The following is a 22,435-nucleotide window of genomic DNA, read 5'->3' on the forward strand; positions in this document are numbered from 1 at the left end:
CTTTTTGGTTCACACACTTGATTATCAGTGCCAGTCTGTGCTCCCCATGAACAGGTTGAGCCCAAGTACTGAGATAAGATATTTTGAACAGAGGTTTCACCATCTTCATTCAGAGATGTCAAGAAATCTTTGTCATGCACAGTGCCCTGTGGAAGGTCCATATGTTTTCCCCAATATTTAAGGTTTCTCAGATTTAGGATTTCTGGTTTTCATTCATATACTCACTTCTGCTTTGGTTCAATGAACAGATTTCATAAATGTCTACAGAAGTATAAAGTAATTGAAACTGTTTTAGCATCGTACTCATTCTGCAAATAGAGAAGAAACTGCAAGATAGAAAATGGGGCCCAGGCGTTTGAAGCTGTGGGCTTCCCTCCCCTCATCCAACATGCTCCCCACCAGCCATTCCCCACATCTTCCTACTGCATTTTCTAGAGCTCTCAGGCTTTAGGGAGCAGTTTGAAAGCCACTAGACTAATCTCTTACAGAATATGGATCGGGAACCTAAAGCCCAGCAAGGATTTTAACAGGTCCTATGGCCTGTGAATGCTAGCTTAGCATTTAAAAACTGGCTTGAGAAGCACTGCATACCATGCTCTCAATGCCATTATCTCAAGTCTTTTGCTTGGGAAAAGAAGAAATGGTAATAATAATATGGTTGGTCTATACTATAGTTATTATAACACCTAGTATAAATTAAAATTCACTCTTGTTAGCACTGTTGTAGGAATCTATATAAATCAACTTAATCCTGACAACAGCCATGTGAGGTAGATAACATTATACCCATTTTCCTGGAACACAGAGCTCTCACATGATTATAAATGTCATATGACTGAATGTAAAGTCAGAATTCAAGCTCAGGTAGTCTGAATGTAGAATCCTGCTTTTAAGCATACTATCAAATTTTCACTAACTTAGTTCAAGATGTGATGGTAGTTTTCAATCGGTTTTGGAAGGAGAACCTGCTTTGTGGTCTTGAGTTTTTTTTTTTTTTTTTTTTTTTTAAGAGACTAAGCATGGTTTAATTGAACAAAACAATGAACAAAAACATAGCAAGCAATCGAAAGTTTTAGCAATTGTGTGCTCTGATGTATCACCTCTACAACAAGATGTAGAATGTTTTCATCACCCTAGAATGTTCCTTCTGTCCCCCTCAGTCATACCCACCTCTCTGACACAGCTAGGATTCTAATTTCTATCACCATAAAACAGTTCTGTCTTTTAAAATTTTTATATTATATTTTATTTTCACAGTGCCAATACCTCACACATGCTTTTCCATTGACCTGAACTTCCTGCTTTCTTTTAAATTTGCTCTTTTTAGTTATACATGACAATAGAATATATTTCGACACGTCATACATACATGGAGTATAACTTTTCATTCTTGTAATTGTCCATGATGTGGAGTTACACTGGTGATGCAGTCATATATGAACATAGGAAATTTATGTCCAATTCATTCTACTGTTTTTCCCATTCCCCTTCCTTCCCCCAATGCCCCCTGTCCAATCTGGTGAACCTCCACTCCTCCCTACCACAGGCCTGTTGTGAATCAGCATTTACTTATCAGAGAGAATATTTGGCCTTTGGTTCTTCGAAGTTGGCTTATTTCACTTAGCATGATAGTCTCCAGTCCCATCCATTTACTGGCAAATGCATGATTTCATTGTTCTTTATGACTGAAGAATATTCTAATGTGTATACGTACCACATTTTCTTTATTCATTCATCTGTTGAAGGTCACCTGGGCTGGTTCTATAACTTACCTATTGTGAATTGAGTTGCTATAAACAGTAATGTGGCTGCATCACTATTTTAAGTCCTTTGGGTATATTCCAAGAAGCAGGATAACTGGGTCAAATGGTGGTTCTATTCTGTTTTCTGAGGAATCTCCATACTGCTTTTCAGAGTGGTTACACCAATTTGCAGTCCCCCCAGCAATGTATGAGTGTACCCTTTTCCCCACATCCTTACCAACATTGTTACTTAAATTCTTGACAATTGCCATTCTGACTGGAGTGAGATGAAATCTGTATAGTTTTAATTTGCATTTCTCTAATTGTTAGTGATGTTGAACATTTTTCATATATTTGTTGACTGTTCATATTTCTTCTTTTGTGAAGTGTCTGCTCAGTTCCTTTGCCCATTTATTGATCAGGTTATTTAGTTTTTTTAGTGTTAAGTTTTTTGAGTCCTTTATATATCTGGAGTTTAATGCTATATCTGAGGTGCATGTGGTAAATATTTTCTCCCATTCTGTATGTTCTTGATTATTTCCTTTGCTGTGAATAAGCCTTTTTAGTTTATTGATTCTTGATTTTACTTCTTGTGCTTTAGGAGGGTTGTTGAGGAATTTGGTTCTTAGGCCTAAAATGAACAAAAACATCTCAGGTCCTTGATTCACTTTGAGTTTTGTGGAGGGTGAGAGATAAGGGTTATTTTCATTTTATTATGCATGGATTTTTAGTTTTCCCAGCAGCATTTGTTGAAGAGACTATCTTTTCTCTAATGTGTTTATGGCGCCTTTTTCTAGTATGAGAAAACTGCATTCATGTAGGCCTGTCTCTTTGTCTTCTCTTTTGTACCACTGGTCTGTATATCTGTTTTTGTGCAAATACCATGTTGTTTTGTTACTATAGATCAGTAGTATAATTTAAAGTCTGGCATTGGAATGCTTCCTGCTTCGCTTTTCTTGCTGAGAATTGCTCTGTTTATTCTGGGTCTCTTATTTTTCCAAATGAATTTCATGACTGCTATTTATATTTCTGTGAAGAATATCATTGGAACCTTAACAGGAATTGCATTAAATCTGTGTGGTGCTTTTGGTAGTATGATCATTTTGACAATGTTAATTCTGTCTATCCAAGAACATGGGAGATCTTTCCATATTCTAAGGTCTTCAATTTCTTTCATTAGTGTTCTGTAGTTTTCATTGTAGAAGTATTTCACCTCTTGTTAGACTGATTTGGAAGTATCTTAAATTTTTTGAGGCTCTTGTGACTAGGCTAGTTTTCATAATTTCTCTTTCAGTGAACTCATCATTAATGTATAGGAATGTGTTTGATTTATGTGTGTTAATTTTATATCCTGCTACTTTGCTGAATTCATTTATGAGTTCTAAAAGTTTTCTGGTGAAGTTTTTTGGATCTTCTAAATATAGAATATGTTGTCAGTAAATAGGGATAGTTTGAGTTCTTCCTTTCCTATTCGTAACCCTTTAATTTCTTTCTTCTGTCTAATTGCTCTAGCTAGAGTTTCCAGGACTTGTTGAATAGAAGAGGTGAAACAGGGCTTCCTTGTCTTGTTCCAGTTTTGAGAGGGAATGGCTTCAATTTTTCTCCATTTAGAATGATGTTGGCCTTGGGGTTGAGCATAGATAGCTTTTACTTTGTTGAGGTATGTTCTTACTATCCCTAGTTTTTCTAATGTTTTGAAAATGAATGGATGTTGTATTTTGTCAAATACTTTTTCGGCATCTATTGAGATAAGCATGTGATTCTTGTCTTAAACTCTGTTGATGCGATGAATTAAATTTATTGATTTCCATATGTTGAACCAACCTTGCATCCCTGGAATGAAAATCACTTGATATGGTGCACTATCTTTTTAATATGTTTATTTATGTAATTTGCCAGTATTTTATTAAGAATTGTTGCAACTACGTTCATCAGGGATATTGGTCTGAAATTTTCTTTCCTTGTGTCTTTGTATGGTTTTGGTATCAGGGTTCTGGGCTTGATTTTAAGGTTATATTTTCTTTGGGTTTTTGCTCTCTAAATCCTCAGGCTACAGCAATTGATGAGTGGATAAAGAAACTGTGGTATATATATACAATGGAATATTACTCAGCCTTTAATTTCCTTTTGAACAAATAAACTTGTTTCTGATTGGAACCTTGACCACATGACTGGTTATATGGGATTTGTCTTCAAATACTGTTTTTCTTGTCCCCTTCTCCCATAGGGCTCCATGAGCCTTTGACTTCTAATCAGCTCAGGGCAGTTCCCTTTCACCTCTGTTTAGTTTCTCCAATAGCCGCCGATCCCTCACTTCTCTCCTGTTCTCTACCAGACACAAGAACACTGGATGTCATTCTCAGCCACACCACTGTCCAAGCCTTGTAGGGAGAGCTAGACCATACATACATACACTTTGAAAGATGATCATTATGTGCACGACTTCTTTACAAACCTTTAAATTCCTCATATACTTATTTACATTTTAATATGAAACATTTTAGTTTTAAAATACTCCTCCATATAAGAGGTGCATGGTTAGTAATTTTAAAGCTCAGCATATTGGCATGTTATCTTAGAGAGGAAAGAGAAGCCCAGCAAGAACCACAGGTGACCAGCAAGAACACAGGTTCTATTGCTTTATCCTATGAGATGTCTGTTCTGTCCTCTCACCCATGACTGATGTCAAGGACGGCAATCCTACTTCAAACATATTTCAAGCAATGAAATAATTTATGGTGGTTTGCCTACAGAATTACAGCATTTATTTCAAATCTTCTATGGAAATATATACATTTTAATATGTAAGTGTATATACATGTGTGTGTGTGTGTATATATATACACACACACACACACACACACACACACACACGTATTCAAAAATTGCTAACAATTGCAAGACTCTAGCATTCAGATCCTTCAATTTTTAACCCACAGCATATTTTTCATATAAGAGTATTCAGCTATGGTACATGACAACAGGCCTTAATCATTTTTTCCTCTCTTTTCACATCTTAGTCATTTTCATAATTATTTTATGTAATTTATAGCTCTCTTTTTTGAGGAAAGTCCCTCAAATTTGTGATGCTAATAACTATGCTGGTAATATCTACCCTGAAGTTTCCATAATCAGCAATAATTCTTCAAAAGAGTTCAGTGTTCACTCTTCTGGGAAGGAGACCAAATTTCTCCAACAATTTCTAGTAAGTACTTATCATATGGGAAGACCCAGAAATCTCCGAAGCAATCCTGCTAACAAGAGCCCCTCTATTTGCATCTTGCTTATGAGTACTGCTATCAGATTTCAATTTGAAAGCACAGAAAAAGAATTAATAGTCATTATTTACAAATATATTGGTAATATGCTATTAATAATTTGACCAAATTAAAGAAATTTGTTCTTTCTTGTATTGTAGTCTATGTTATATAAGATTTTTATAAATTCCAGTATTTCCCCATTAATATTTTTAATTTAATAATATTGGTTGAGTTTTTTTGCAAATATATTTTATATTCTACAGCAAAGGTCAGTGACTGTTCAATTAAAATCAAACAATAGATATTATAGTTTTGTGAACCAAATGATCTGTATCAATTATGCAACTGTTCTTGCAAGAGTAACCTCCTTAGATGAAATGTGAATGAATTAGTGAGCCTATGTTATAATGAAAGTATATTTACAAAAAAGAGTCCCCCACTAAATAAATAATCTTAAAATCACTATTCTACCATTTGAAATTTTCTTTGAATCTCCCAAATGAAGAAAACTCACTGTGATCAACATATTCTATGTTCAAAATAGTCTTTGTTGTGATGATTTTAAAAGAGCATGAAATATTCTCACCTTAACAACTCCTAGAGCAACTGTCCACCCAAGGCATTTAAGAATTAAGTGTGCATTGTTCTGCGGCATAGGACTTTGCAATTAAGAATACCAGCATTTGAACTCAGCAAGCTGCCACTTATGAGCTATATTACTTTGGACAACTTCTTTCATCACTCTCAGCTTCAGATTCCCTATATGAAGATAGTGATAACTTGAAATAACCACTATCACTTAAAGATACTCATATGCACTCTTTGTATCCTTAATCTCTCAACCTAAATAGAATCAAGCCTCTGAAATAGTAGGAATCATTAACTAAAAAGAAAGTATTCCCTATAAGACACTAGTCATAATGATGTGACCATAGGAAGAAATCAAAACTATTTCTCTTTTTCAGTTTACAATTTGCTTCCAATGTGCAATATTGCAATTCAGTTTCCAAATAAAGGATACAGACGGGTTTTAGTATAATTGCCACAGTGCCCAAATTCCCAAGTGTATTGTTTATTGAATGAATCGATTTGCTCACAGATTGATGTGAAAAACAACAGAAGCTGCCTCATTTTAAAACTAGGATGATGTGCTTTACCTCCAGGGGTGGGTTACTTTTCCTGCCTTTCTCTATGGCTTTACCCATGAGGTCTGGTGTGTTACTGAGTTTTTTTATATTCACAGTTACAAGGGCATTCATTAATCAGGAATTTGAAGTTAATTTAGTACAATATTAGCATGTCAAGTCACCCTCAGAAAATATATGGAACATGAGAAAAAAAGAGGTTTTCTGAGTTGGGTAAATTTGGTCTTTGAAGGAATCAATTTACTTGCAAAAATTCTTGCACCCTTGTCATCAGCAAATTTAATAATTTCTAATTTGGGGATACTGCTTGACACTTATTAAAACAAGAAAAAAATCAAATGCTTTAAAACATAAAAGAGTAATGAATAACTTCAGGGAGAAATTATTTTTATATTAAATTCTCAATTTCAACTATGCTAGACAATTACAAAATGAGTAAAATTTTCTGCATGCTTTCACAGCATTTTGCTTTTCAAAACTTCACTGCTTTCATTGTTTTTATAATTATATCTTTTATTTTTAAATCATAGCATTTTTCCTTCTGTCAAATACATAAGTATTTTTTATCCCTGAAAACAAGAAATTTCATCAATGGTGACTATTTAGTAATTGCAATATCTGTCTGTCCTTAAAGGTCACCAAATAAATGGCTTAATCCTGTTTTCTGATCAAGGTCTATTTACATTAGCAAGAGAAAGAAAATACAGGTAAAATAATATACATAGGGAAAATAAAGGGTTAATAGTAAATTTACTTCCAAGTGAATCAGCAAAATTAACTAAAGGAATTGAGATATAGGATCCGTTCATCTGACAGCATAGATTCACTTTATGTTCAACGGACAATATAGGTTGAGCATCCCTGATCTAAAATTTGAGATCCAAAATTCTCCAGAATATGAATTTTTTGAATGCCAACATGACACCACAAATGAAAAATTTCATACCTACATTGAAAATATTATATAAATTACCTGCAAGCTAGGTAAAATATATATATATATATGAAACATAAATGAATTTTGTGTTTTGACTTGAGTCTCATCTCTAACAAATTTCATTTGTATATGAAAATATTTCAAGATTTTAAATCCAAAACATTTCTGGTCCCAAGCATTTCAGGTAAGTTATATTTCACCTGTACGTGTACATCCATGGTAGCAGCTATGCAGTAGATGTTTGTTGAATAGGTAAAAGACTAGTCTGTTTTTTTCTGTTATACAGAATGTCAAATGCTTTAATAAGTAACCAGTGGCCAGACACAGTGGTGAACGATTGCAATCCCAATGGCTCAGGAAGCTAAGGAAGGAGGATCACAAGTTCAAAACCATCCTCAGCAACTTAGTGAGGCCCTAAGCAAGTTTGCAAGACCCTGTCTCAAAATAAAAAATAAAAAAGGGAGTGGGGTTGTAGCTCAGTGCTTGCCTACCAGTGTGAGGTCCTGGGTTTGATCCTCAGCACCATATTATAAATAAATAAATAAATAAAATAAAGGGATTGTGTACATCTACAATAGAAAAACATATTTAAAAAGAAAAAAGGAACTAGGAATGTGGCTCAGTGGTTAAGTGCCTCTGGGTTCAATTCCTGGTATCCCCCCCCCCAAAAAAAAAAAAAAGTAACCTGCAAATTATTGAATAAGAAACACCCTGGAAAAGATAGATGATAATATATATGGTCAGACATTACTATAAGTAAGGTTCATTTTGGAAATCAGTTAATAACAAGAATAGTAAAAGAAAAACTGATGCATTTGCTTTCTATTTTAGAACATTTTCATCACTTACAACTTCCAAAGTATTTTTAAAGCAATTGTATTTCAATGCCTTCCAAACCTCAAAGTAAAAGTGTTTTTCATACCAACTTTTTAAATCACTAAAAGTCATCAAAGAAAACTACTGGAGTGGCTCTGCCTGCTTTAAACACCTTTTAACTAAGTATGCCTATGTGAACTTGCCTCAGAGGTATCCTCAGGCAAAAGAAGGACAAAACTGGTAAAAAGCCACACCAATTCCAAAAGAACAATTTGTAAAAATTGTTATTGACTAGATAGTGAATTAAGGAGTCTGCACTTGTGTTGAAAAACCCCACACAACACAAGTTGCATAAAAAGCACCATAAAGAGCTGGGCATGGTGGCACACATGTGTAATCCCAGCAGAGCGACTTGGGTGGCTGAGGCCGGAGGATTGCAAGTTCAAAGCCAGCCACAGCAAATTAGGGAGTCCCTAAGCAACTTAGTGAGACTCTGTCTCAAAACAAACAAACATAAAGGGCTAGAGCTGTGGCTCAGCGGTAAAGCACCCCAGGTTCAATCCCTCGTACAAAAAAAAAGGGGGGGAGCGGGGGAAGCACCATTAAAACAGTGGAACAGTGGACAATAAGAAAGAGTAGCAGCTTCAGACATGGAGTAGTGGGGGTTTTGTTCTAGCTCTGGCATTCATTCTTTCCATGGTATAGTCTATGTCACTTAGCATGTGTGTGTCTCCTTTTCTTAACCTATAAAAGAAACTGGGCTGCATAATTGCTAAGGTTCAAACAGTAGACCTGCAATCAGAAGATGGAGATTTGCACCATCAAATGCAAATCTGATGATTTACGTTGACTTTAGACAAGTGTTTCACTATCTGAGATAGAACCAGAAAACTCATACTTATTTTACAAGGCTGTGGTAAAAATCAGATGAGAATCAACTGTGAAAATATAAAACTGTAAGCAATTTTGGTAATGATGTACTTAATGGTCATCTTAGAAAGTACTGCCACAAAATTGAAAGGGAATTAAAGAAATAACTTAAACATATCATAAACCACTTTTAGATCTTAAAAGGGGAAACGAGGGAAGACCTAAATGTTTTATGACTGGAAAAAGACTCATTGAAGTTCTAATAAAGTACATGATTTCTGACCTAGTTACACAATCTTAACAAATAGGATAATACTTTTGCTTTCTTATAAAAAAAAATCCTACCAAAGTAATATAAAGTTGTTTTGGAAGAAATAAGTTATAAAGCAAGCATCTACGATAGGCTATAATATTGAATATTTTATTTTATAAAAATAATTTTCATTATAAAATTTTTTAAATAAAGAAAAGATAATCACTATTAACATTTCAGTAAACTATATACTCTGGTAGTTTTAAAAATCAATTCTGAAATGTAAAGTTTCAAAAAATGTTTGCAAAAAAAGCAAGTTTCTTTCTCTTTATATTTAGTATTTTTTATCAATAGTTCCTATAGTAAATATTTTTAGACAGGATTTTTCAAGGATTTTTCATATAGCTGAATCAAAGTTTCTTTATTCTTCTATGGTTGGAACTTGTTAACAATATTTTCAGTAATTAAATATTAAGCATTTGACCCCATCTCTTGTGTTTTAAAATAAATTTTCAGGGATGGCCCAATAGAATAGAATAGAATAAATATTTACAGCTTTTGTTATGGACTAAAAGTGTCCCCCCTCCCTGCCAAATTCATATGTTGAAGCTTTAAACCCATTGTAATGGTATCTGGAGGTCAGACTTTTGGGAGACAATTATGATTAGTTGAGGTCATAACGGTGGACCTCCTGTAATTGATTAGTGTCCTTATAAGAAAAGGAAGAGAACAAAGCTGGAGGTATCACACATCCTGATTTCAAATGATACTACGAAGATATAGTAATTAAAACAGCATGATACTGGGAAAAAAATGTGGCCACATTTACCAATGGGACAGAAGAGAAAGTCCAGAAATAAACCCACACAGGTAGAGTCAACTGATTTTTGACAAAGGTGCCAACAATATACAGTGGATAGTGACTTCAATGAACGGTTCTGGGAAAACTGGTTACTCATAGGTAGATAAATGAAAACAGCCCCTATTTTACACCACACTAAAAAATCAACTTAAAATGAATTAAAATTTGAATGTAAGATCAAAAACTATAAAACAACTAGGAGAAAATAGGGGAAACTATACAACATTGGTCTAGGCAATGATTTTTAAAAATGTACTCTCAGATTATAGGTAACAAAAGCAAAAATAGATAAATGGGGTTATATAAAACTAAAAAGCTTCTGTATAGCAAAGAAAACATATAACAATGTACAGAGACAACCTACAGATTGGAAGAAAATATTTGCAAATCATATATAAAATAAGGAGTTAATATCTGAGATACATCATAAGAGTTTGAACAATTCAATAGCAAGAAATATATATATATATATATATATATATAAATGAGACCTGAATAAACATTTCTCAAAGAAGACATATAAAAGGCCAATAGGTATATGAAAAAGTGTTGAATATCACTAATCATCAGGGAAATGCAAACTAAAATCACAATGAAATACCACCTCACACCTATTAGAATGACTACAGCCAAAAATATAATATATGACAAGAGTTGGAATGTTTGTGCACTGTTGGCAGGAATGTAAAGTGTACAGCCATTACAGAAAACAGTAGGGAAGTTGTATAAAAAATTTTAAATAGAACTACCATATGATCCAGCAGTCCCACTTCTGGTGTTTATCCAAGAGATTTGAAATTCATTTGTCAAAATTATTTCTACACTCCCAGGTCTATGGCACCACTATTCAAGAACACCAAGAAATGGAAGCAACGTAAGGGTTTATCAACTGATGGATGGTTAAAGAGATATGGTATACATGCACCATGGAATACTTAAAAAAGGACATTCTGTCATATGTGAGAACATGAATGAAGTTGGAGGACTTTATGCTAAGTGCACAGAAAGATAAATATTGCATGTCATCACTCATATCTGGAAACTAAAACGATCTAATTCATAACAAGCAAAGATTAGAAGGGTCATTACAGAGACTAAGTATGGAGAGATGATGGTCAAAGGGTACAAAAATCAGTTAAGAGAGAAATAAGTTTAATACAGTTCATAACAGCATCCTATACTTCAAAATTTCTAGAGATTTTTGAATGTTCTCAAAACCCAAAGTGTTCAGTGTCTCAGGTAATGGATATCCTAACTAGCTTGATTTAATTATGCCATATTGTATCCATAGTTATAACATTACTTTGCCTCTCATAAATAGGTACATTTTGAAATGTGAATATATAATGATGAAAATTAAAATTTTTAGAAAGAAGAGGAAGAGCCAGTAGAGCTTGCTGAGTGTGCATAAAGAAGAGGTCATGGAGCACACTGTGAAAGAGCAGCTCTCTGCACGTGAGGACAAGAACCCTCCTCACTAGGGACCGAATCTGTTGGCACCTTCATCTTGGACTCCCTCATTCCCAGAACTTTGAGAAATAATTAGGGATTGTTTAGGCCTCCAATGTATGGATTTTGTCACAGCAACTCAAGCAGACTAAGAGAACTTTGCTTCATAATTCCAAATAGCATTTCAGAAAATGTATACCAAGTTTCCTTTCTCCACCACTGTAATAAAGAAGTGCCCATCTCACAATACATTATCATCATTGAACATTATCAGCTGACAATTTTACTTTCCAGTGGTGGCGTTACTTTTAATTTCTAACCTACTGATTATTAATAGGGATTTCTGCATGGTTGTTGGTTTCATTTTTTCAGCTTTGGGATTTATCTTTTCATGCCTGTTAATTTTGCTATAGATTTTGATGTTTTTCTAGGATTTATAAGCATACCTTAAATGTTAAGACTTCTAACCCACTATTACATTTGTTGTCACTATTTTTAATGTAGTTTATAATTGGTCTTTTGCTATCTTTATGCTTTTGTTTTATAAAAAGTTTTAAATTTCCATGCAATCAAAAATTTCAATCTATTCTGTCCTGATTTTTTCCAAGGCTTTTATGCTTAGAAGCTCTTTCTTATTCTAAACTTAGTTAAATAGAAGTTTGCATGCATTTTCTTTGGGGAATTTTTCCTGTAGAAATGGATTTTATTTTGGTATATAGGCATCCAGTTGAGATATGAATTTATTTTTTCTTCTTTTTATTTAAAAGACATTCTGCCAGCAGCTCTGATATTACATGGTAAAGTGAAAATGCTTGGTGAAACTTCCATACCTCATATCATGCTTAATTACAGTTGTTAAACATCAGTTCATTCAAATAATGTCAGGTAGCAATTCTTATGATAGTCTAAGAATAGACTTGTCAGGTGAGTGTTTATATGGGTAAAGTGGAATGAATTTTAGGAAAACAAACCTGTGACTTCTTCAGATACACTGAATCAGAGGGTCTCTGATTGAGAGATGGGGCACAATATCCGGGCTAAAAATAGGAAGAGAATGAGAAAGTCTCTGGCATGGGAATTGGGACAGCCACATCCTTCCTGTTTTTGTAAAACATTATCAGGAAGTTGAAAGCCAATGAGAATAAAGAGATCCTAGAGCTTCTAGGAAAAGAAAACACAATAACATTCAAAATAAAAATAAAATTCTATCAGGTTTCCCAAATACAACACCCAAATACAACTTCTGAATTTTTAGAGAATATTACTTTTAATCTGGAATTGTACCTCTAGTCAAACTATCATTCAAATGAAAGGAATTAAACATTTTACCTACCATTACACTTTCTTAGGAAGCAATTGAGAAAAATAAAGCCATAAATTAAGAAATAGAAGAAATCAATTACATTTAAAAAATAAAAGATTGCTCAAAAAAAGAAGAAAGTCAATACATTGCTTGATCCTTAATAAATAATATAATCATTAATTAAGGTACTGATGATGAATTTTATTAAAAATTTGATATATTGATATCGGAAGAATATAGGGACTGAAGTTTGTGTTGGGGAAAGGAATAGTGTAAAAGAGATATATCTTGTTTTACCACAAGATGGAGTCACTGATTTAAGCATATTATTTAGACACAGCAGAACTAGCAACTAAAATAATGATGGTGGCTTACTCTAGGAGTGTTGCTGGGAACAGTGGAGAAAGAAAGTCTTTTATTTTTATACCTTTGTTGTATGATATTTTAAATTTGACAAATAAAATCATATTTTAAAATAAAAGCAATCAGAAGGAAGAAAATAATGAAGATTGGATCAGAAATGAGTTAGAGAAGAGAAAAATCATTCTTAAAAAGTTGGATCTTTGAAAAGGAAAACAAAATTGACCAACCATTAGCTAGAGTACCAATAAAAAAGAGAGGGAGATGAAGACCAATTTACTAACATCTGGAGTGAAAGAGGGATAATACCATTGACTTTACAGAAATATAAAGGATCATAAAGAAACGCTATGAATAACTATTGACTAACAAATTAGATAGCCAATACGAAACAAAAAAATTCCTTGAAAGATATAAAGCTCTTAAACTGATTTGACAGGAAATCAAAACTCTAAATAGATAAATTATAAATTTGAGTTAATAATAAGAAAAACTTCCCACAAAAAAAAATCTCAAGCCCTGATGGCTTCACTGTTGAATTCTACGAAGTTTTTAAAGAATTAATCCTTTGCAATCAAGGGCATCAATCCTTTAGAAATTCTTAAAAAAAAAATAGGGAAGGGGAGGAACACTTTCCAAAGCATTTTGTGAGCCAGTATATGAAAATCAGACAAAGACATCACCAGAAAAAAAAAAATTTTGAACTACACAAATATCCCTTAAGTATAGAAACACAAAAACTGTCAACAGAATACTAGGAAATCAAATCCAACAACATACAAAAATGATCATGATCAAGTGAAATTCACTCAGGAATGCAAGGTTGGTTTGATATACAAAATTAATCAATGCTTAATCTTACTTATAGAATGAAGGTCAACCAACACATGAATATCACCACAGTTACAGTGAAAATATTTGATAATTTCCAACACCTTTTCACAATAAATCACTCAATAGACTAGAAAATGAGGGAACATCTTTAACTTGATAGCTACCATGTACAGTGCCCATATCATACTGATTGGAGAAAAGAATGAAATCTTTCCAAATTCATGAACAAGACAAGGATTCTGCTCTTTCCACTTTTATTCAACATTTACTGGAGGTTCTAGCCAGGGCAATTGGACAGTAAAAAGAAATATGAGACATCCAGATTGGAAAAGATATGAACATATCTTTACTTGCAAATGACATGATCTTGTATTACAGAAAATACTAGTGAATTTATTCATGTGAAAATTAGTAGAGCAACAAATAAGTCCAACAAGATGGAAGAGTACAAGACCAATATACAAGAATACATTATTTGTCTATGCACCATCAATAAGTAACCAAAAAAAATATTATAAAGCAATTCCATCTATCATGGCATCAAAAAGAACAGCATACTTAATAATAAATTTACCAAAAGAAGTGCAGACTTGAACATAACAAATCATAACAAACTGAGGAAAACAAGTGAAGAAGATTTAATAAATGGATAAATAAATAGAAAGGTATCTCATGTACATGAATAAGAAGACTTAATGTTGTTCAGATGTCAGTATTACCCAAATGGATCTATTGATTCAAAACAATACTTAATCAATATCCAGAAATGTTGTTTTTCAGAAGTTGACAAGCTGATACTAAAATTCAAATAAATGTGCAAGGGACTCAGAAGAGTCAGAATCATCTCAAAAAAGAAGAAAGTTGGAGAACTTACATTTGCTAATTTCAAAACTTATATGAATTTACAGTTACAAGACAATGTGATTTTGTCATAAAGAAAGGTATAAAGATGAATGAAACAGAACCAAGAGTCTAGAAATAAACTTTCAAATTTTTGTCAATTTTTTTGAGAAGGGAGTCAGAATTCCATGAGGAAAGAGATATTTTCAATGAATAATATTCAATCAACTGGATATCAACATGTAAAACAATGAAGTTGGATCTCTACCTCACACCATGTATAAAAACTAACTCAAAATGGATCACATATTTAAATAATATCTTAAACTATAAAAGCCATGCAATAAACAGGAATAAACAATATTTTCAACATAACATGAAAAGTATAAAGAGAAAGAAAACACATAAATAGGATTTCATCAAAAGTAACGACTTCTGTGGAATGGAGACCATCAAGAAAGTAAAAAGATCCTCAGAATGGGAAAATTGTTTTCAAATTATATATATATTATAAGGAACTTGTATCTTACATATATAAAGAACACATATAACTCAATAAAACATGAATACCCAAATTAATAAAGGGCAAAGGATTTCAATAGACATTATTCAAAGGAGACATATAAATGGTCAATAAGAACATAAAAAGATGTTCAACATCATGAGACATTAGGGAAATGCAAATCAAAACCACAATGAGACACTATTCTACTCCACTAGGTAAAACTTAAAAGATAGACAATAGCTGTGTTGGTAAGGGTGCAGAGAAATTAGAACCCTCATATATTGCTGGTGGGAATGTAAAATGGTATAGACAATCTGGAAAAGTTTTGGCATTGCCTCAAAATGTTGTAGGTAGCAATTCTCTACACTAAGAGAATGGACCCAGCAATTCTACTTGTAGGTAACAATTTTCTATACAAAGAGAATTGAACACATTTGTTCTAACAAAAAAATGTGTACACATGTGTTCTTAGGAACATAATTTATAACTTGCAAAAGTGGAAACTACTTAAATGTTCATCAACAAATGACTGGCTAGATAAAATGTGCTGTATCCATAAAATATAATATTATTCAATGATAAACAGGAATGAAGTACTGTTCATTCTGGACATGGATGTATTGTGAACAACTAATAAGTGGTAAATTCACAAAAGGTGACATATTATATGGTTCCATGTACATGAAATGTCCAGAATAGGCAAAGCAAAGAGACAGAATGTAGATTGGTGCTTTCCAGGGGCTGAGGAGATGGGAAAATGGAGCATGACTGCTAATGGGTTGCGGGTGTCTTTGGGGGCAATGAAGATGTTATGACATTTTTCATGATTGCTCAACTTTGTCATTATACTAAAAACCACTTGGTTGTATACTTTAAAAGGGTGAACTTTACAGCATGTACATAGTATCTCAATAAATCTATTACTAAAAATATAAAGTATTCTGCAAGTTCATAGATAAACTAATAGGACATCAATACATAATTACTAAGAACACTCAGGTAAGTTTGGGGGACATCCCTAATTTCTTTTTTTTAAATAATTTTAGTTTTAGATGGACACATTTATTTTATTTTATTTTTTATGTGGTGCTGAGGATTAAACCCAGTGCCTTACATGTGCTAGGCAAGTGGTCTACCACTGAGCTATAACCCCAACCCAAGTTATAATCCCAGTCTCCTAATTTCTTGAAGCTGATGTTATATTGGACAAAAAGAAATGTTATGTTGCTTGAAACATCCAGAGAACAGAGTTAACTTAGTATTTTTTTAAGTTGCTATCCTTCAATGTTTTATTAAAAAGAATGCATTAGGTGGCCCAAGGAAACGATAAAGCCTCAAATTAGAACCAAATTTCAATTAAACAGAAGTTTAATTTTACATATCATATGCAACTTTATGCCCAGGGAGAGAATACTTTTTCTTTTGTAGTGTATAAGTACTGCTTCTCTTACCTGCCTCTGGACAAATTTAGATGAAAGAAAACACATTAAATTATTGATGTAATGATTAATTGAAAGTTCCCTTAAATTATCCAGCATATTTATAGCAAAGCCCTTTGGCCCTGCTCAGGCAAAACTACAACTCTTCCAAGTACATTCAAAACAGTCATTTGTACCAATTTTTAATAAACTATAGAATTGAAATAACTAATATGAATACCTGGGATACTGTTAGGATGGGGATGAATTTTTTTTCTCCTCTGTTCTCCTTACCTGGAAATACACTCTATGAGTTCTACACAGAACTAGAATTAAATTCAATCTTCTCAGTGTTTCAAACAAATTCCCATGTTGCCATGATGTTAGTTTCCAGTGGAGATTCCTGGTGAAATCACAGTTCTCTCACTAGTGAGTCTGATCTTGGAATAGTACAAATCCCATAAGAGCTATTGAATAGTAGTCCCTGTGAGAAAACAAAGTTCCTCCAAGGGTAACACTCATGCAGGTCATTTTCAGGGAAAGCACAGGACACAGAAATGGCAAAGGATAGTAAGAAGGGTAGTGGTCACCTTTGATGGGACAAATAACATTTTGCTAGTCAGAAGTATTTTTTATTTTATAGATAACATACTTTTTAAAAAATTTTAATGATGTTTGAAAGGCTGACTCTAAATCACCTAGACTACTGAATCTAGAAATAGGAAACTTAAAAAATACACAGATTTCTAGGGCCGACCAGCAACCAATTAATATAGAATCTTGGAGCTCAGGGTTCAGGCATATGTGATTCCCATTGTAGCCAGGCTTTAAAATTACTGAACAGGTAAACTGCTATACACTTCCTGAATGAGTCAGAAATAAGTCATCCTCTTTTAGTAACACCTTCTGTTCTTGAAGCAGTTATCACTCACTCTGACCAAGTTCTTTTATTCCTTCTTTCCCCAACCAAAGACCCTTCAGTAAGGATTAAATTTTATCTTGTTCATCCCAATTCCCTTCAGTTTTTCACTTCCTTTGGTAGAAGGGAATCACATGTATATCTAAATCATGACAAGAGCCAGAAAGAGTGACTTTTCTATGAAGAGGGATTTTTATTATGAACCTAAAAGGATACTGCAAAATGATACATGTTGAATGTGGTCTCCAGTAAAGATGTTTATTTACCAGCTGATATTTGAACTGGATAATTTTTTACCGTAAGGGGTAGTTCAGTGCACTAGAGCCTGCATCTCACGTCTTTAACCACTAAACACCACGTATGAAAACAAAAAAGTCTTCAGACATTTTCCAAAAAGTCCCCTGGAAGTGGAGACAAAATCACCCCTGGTTAAGAACCATTAATGTGTAGGTTTGTAAGAGCTTAGGCCAAATCAAAATCACAGTATGTATACTGAACCTACCATTTACCACATCAAATATTATGCACTTTGACATTTATAGTATAAGAAATATTTCAAATTTGGCTGGTGCCTAAGAGCTTAATTATACATAATATTCCCTAATGCCAAATAGCATTTTATATTGAAGTCAATTTCTGAAGAACAGTCATATCCAGCTTCCTGCATTGCTTTGGGCAAAAAAAGAAAAGTAAGATTTGACACACACACTCAGAAGTAGATATCTATATAAATGGTCCTCATGGGCGCAAGCTAAGATCTCAGCTTGGGAAAGTTGTCTTGTTTGATTCACATTTTCTGTGAACTTACTATTTGACTAACACAACCCTTGGGGGTGGGAAAGTTGAAATCTGTAGTGTTTTTGCTTAAAAGGTCTTTCCTGGAATTGAGTACAATATTGTTAGAGAAAACCCAGTGTGGATAAATGGGAGTTGAAGAAAATACAAGGTATAATATCAAAGTTCAAAATCAAAATCATAACATAAAGGCCAGGGATTCTCTAACGGAGCAAAGGAGATTGAGTCAATTAATCCAAAAATTAGGTATTTCAGGATTGAATTACATGCTGCATAAATATTTTGCCTTTTCTTTTGCCGGGAAGACATAAACAAACTATCTATTTAGCTAAAAAATAAAAAAGACTAGTGCAAAAAGAGGTGACAGTACAGTTACAAGTGACAAGTCAGTCATGGAAATGTTTTAAAATGTTTAAAAATGACAATTTAAAATTCCTTTTTAATTATGAGGCCAAGCTTCTTACTAATAACAGGAAAATGATATATCATCAGCATGGTTTTGCCCCAGTTACACTATTTGAATCACATTCTGCAAGGAAGATCATTTTGACATAGCTTGGGCTCTAGTAATGTCATTCTCTACCTTCATGTAAGTATTCCAGTTTTGTATAATGGCAAAGAAATACACATTTTGTATTTCTGTAGTTCATTATGGCTCATTGCTATGGCAACTGCCAAACCAGTCAATTTGTACAAATAAATCAAATAAATTTCTATTGTCTCTTTTCTGACATAATGCCAATTGGTCAGTCTACCTATTCCAATCGGGAAATCATTATTATTGCATACTCTTATCTAATTTCCCTGGAGTTCTGCACAGTAAATTCTTTTGGGATACTGAAATGAGTGTATGTACTCAAGCACTTATCCCCGTAAATTAGGTCATATAAAGAATACTGAATTCCATGTTGCCATTAGTCAAAAACAAACCCTATGTATTTAAAGTCCAAATGAGTTTGTTATTCTGAAATTTCAAAATAGTGGCAATTTAGTGACCTTGGTTTTTCAAAATTAGTCATCTTCCAGCATGTCAATTAGTTCGCTTGATTTTAGAGTTCTAGAGTCAATAACGCTTTCCTGAAGAGGGAAAAATGGCTACTCTTATTTTGCAACTTAAAGTTTGATTTCTGTCTTTCATTATCATTTATTGTAACAAGAAGAACAGATACAATCTTCTTAGCCTGGGAGCAAGTCATAGCATCCAAAATTTTAAAAAATGAGAGATACTCCAAGGCTAAGAAAACAAAGAGTCTGTGGAAGGTGAAGGGCACATAACTATAGGACTGTCCTTAGGTACTTATGTGGTATGATCTGCATGCCTGAAATATCTTAATTCATTACTTTGAATATTAATTGATCTCTTCATAAGATTCATTTTCTATTTTTAAGTGTTTCATTTTGGAATAATTTCATATTTATGGAAAAGTTGCCAAGATAGTATAAGAGAGTACTATATAACCTTTACCCAAATTCTCCTAAGGTTAACATCTTAAACCACTGTGCATTTAATACTAAGAAATTAACATTCAGATTTTACCAGTATTTCTGATAATATTCTTCCTCCCATACCTCCCCAGTTTCCAATCTAGGATACCACATCACATTTAGTGAGATCCCCTTTGTAAATACAAAAATGTCCAAGGCCATGTAATTTATTAAATTACCCACCAACCCTATTATGAACTCATTTATTACATTAATTTTCTTCTGGAAGGAAAAGATAAGGGCAGCATGAAAATCCTGGGCATGTGGGGTACATAAAGGAATTGCGAAGGGAAGGAAATGCTGCCAAGAAAGGAGGTAACAAATCAAAGCCAAAAGACATTCAATTTTGCCAGGGGCAGGCCCTGCGCAGCTATGTGTAATTAGCTTCCTCAATTACTACATCTGACAAACTAATTTTCATGTGAGAGAAAACAACAAATCATTAATTATGGTAATAAGTCATGGATTAAAATCTTTGTACATTGCTGTGAATTGTACCTTCCTTGGTCAGCCAACATTTTGCTTCTTCAGCCTTTCCCAGCCCCTCACTCCTGGGAGTTAGTTGTGGGTGAACACTCCACAGACTGCCCGACCCTGGATGGCTACTCACTGCCCTTGCAGAACAAATTTTGAGCCAGTTCTGTGATCCAGTGTACCTCCTTTTTAGCTACAGTCTTGTTCTCATAGCAACTTGAAGGCAAAGATGCTATTTTAAGTACTTTCCAAATACTTTGATAAAGAACATGAGCCCAGTATGGTGGCACATGCCTGTAATCCCAGCTATTTGGGAGGTTAAGGTAGGAGGATTGCCAGATCAAGTCCAGCCTGGGCAACTTAGAAAGATCCTATATCAAAATAAAAAAATTAAAATGGCTGTAGTTATAGCTCAGTTGTGAGGCATCCCTGAATTCGATCTCCAGTACCAAAACACAAAAACAAAAACAAAAACAAAAAAACTTCATAGCAAAGTTTGGGTTTAAAGCTTAGCTAAGCAGTTCACAGTATTAAGATCACTAAGATCTTGGGTAAATAAAATAATATCTCTAAGTCTCAGTTTATTCATCTGTAGAATGGCATTAATAATAAAGCCTATTATCATTGGGAGGTCTAAATGAGCGGATCCCCAGGAATATACACTTGGCACATAGTCATGGAGGGCACCCAAAAGGTCAGTCTAAACCAGTTCTAAATGTAGGAAGGAAAAGCAATGTTTCAGCCCTGTCATTCAAGAAGATTTAGAATTTACCCACCTTCTCATATGTAGGATCTTGGGAGGCAGCCATGATTCTTGAGAACCCATGTTGGGATGGCTGGGGAACTTTCTGCAAAGGATAATCCCTTAGGCAGTCCTTTTCTTTCTTCTACATTGTCTTAGTGTTTACAGCTTCTACCTAGGTGCCCGCTTCTAACTCCTCCTGGTAATATTCCAGGAACTAAGAATGATAAAAACGAACAGAAGATGGTTTGTCTCCTCAAGAAGTTTATACCAGTTTCACCCACAGCTAGAGATTCAGATGCAAACCACCCTGCCTTCAGGCACCCAGTGTTGATTACCCAGACTTCCTGTTACTGGGTTCCAACCAAGGAAAATGAGATGCCAAGGGAAACGGTTCAGCCTGTGCTGGTCTCTGCCTGGCTTAGGGCCTCTAGTCACTCTGCTTAGCAGCAGTTTCCTGAGACATTGTAGACCTATTCATTTCTTCTTCCTTCCCAAATGCCATGAGTTGCCATGGTCACCTACCTAGTAACAATTCACAACAGCAATAAAAAATTCATGAAATCACAACCTTACTAGTAATAATAAACTGAAATGGTGCCAGAAATAACTACATTAAGTTTTAAAAATTCCGTTTATAAATTTGGTTTACAAATTCAGATACTTTATACCTCTGTGTCTCTTCAACCTTGAGTAGGAACACATGGGACATCACCTATGATAGAGGTCGTTTCACATAATCCATTACCTAGCAGTAATCTGCATTTTTATATGAATAAATCTCTTTTTACAAATGTTACTATAATTAAAGTTGTATTGTTCAATAAATCATGCTTCTGTGGGAGAGACCTGCTCCTGTAGTCCATGTTCTCTATTCATCAATGTTCCTTCATAACCAATCATATTCATAGTTCAATGCATACTTGCAATTTCTCTAATCACCTAACCATTTCCTGTCTTCTACTACTTTTGCTGTTATTCTGTTCTTCTTTTTCTAGGGCTTTGAGCTGTAATGTTAGGTCATTTAGTTGTTGACTTTTCATTCTTTTCTGGAATGCACTGCATGCAATGAATTTTCCTCTTAGTACCACTTTCATAGTGTCCCAGAGATTTTGATATGTTGTATCATCATTCTCATTGACCTCTAAGAATTTTTTAATCTCCTCCCTGATGTTTTTTGTTATCCATGTTTCATTCAATAGCATATTATTTAGTCTCCAAGTCTTGGAGTAATCTCCTTTTTTAATTTTGTCATTGATTTCTACTCTCAGTCCATTATGATCTGATAGAACACAAGGCAGTATCTCTATTTTTTTGCATTTCCTAAGGGCTGCTTTGTGGCATAACACATGGTCTATTTTCAAGAAGGTTCCATGTGCTGCTGAGAAGAAAGTGTATCCGCTCGTTGATGGATGGAATGTTCTAT

At 33.9% G+C, this 22,435-nt stretch overlaps 1 protein-coding gene across 3 annotated transcripts in view; it reads right to left on the reverse strand.

Annotated features, from left to right (window-relative positions):
* The window catches only part of RELN (reelin), a 472,616-nt gene that overhangs the window by 261,784 nt on the left and 188,397 nt on the right, over positions 1-22,435 (reverse strand). The gene's annotated exons all lie outside the window — the stretch shown is intronic.

This window comes from Sciurus vulgaris (assembly GCF_902686455.1).
Source record: "Sciurus vulgaris genome assembly, chromosome: 8".
Lineage (NCBI taxonomy): Eukaryota > Metazoa > Chordata > Mammalia > Rodentia > Sciuridae > Sciurus > Sciurus vulgaris.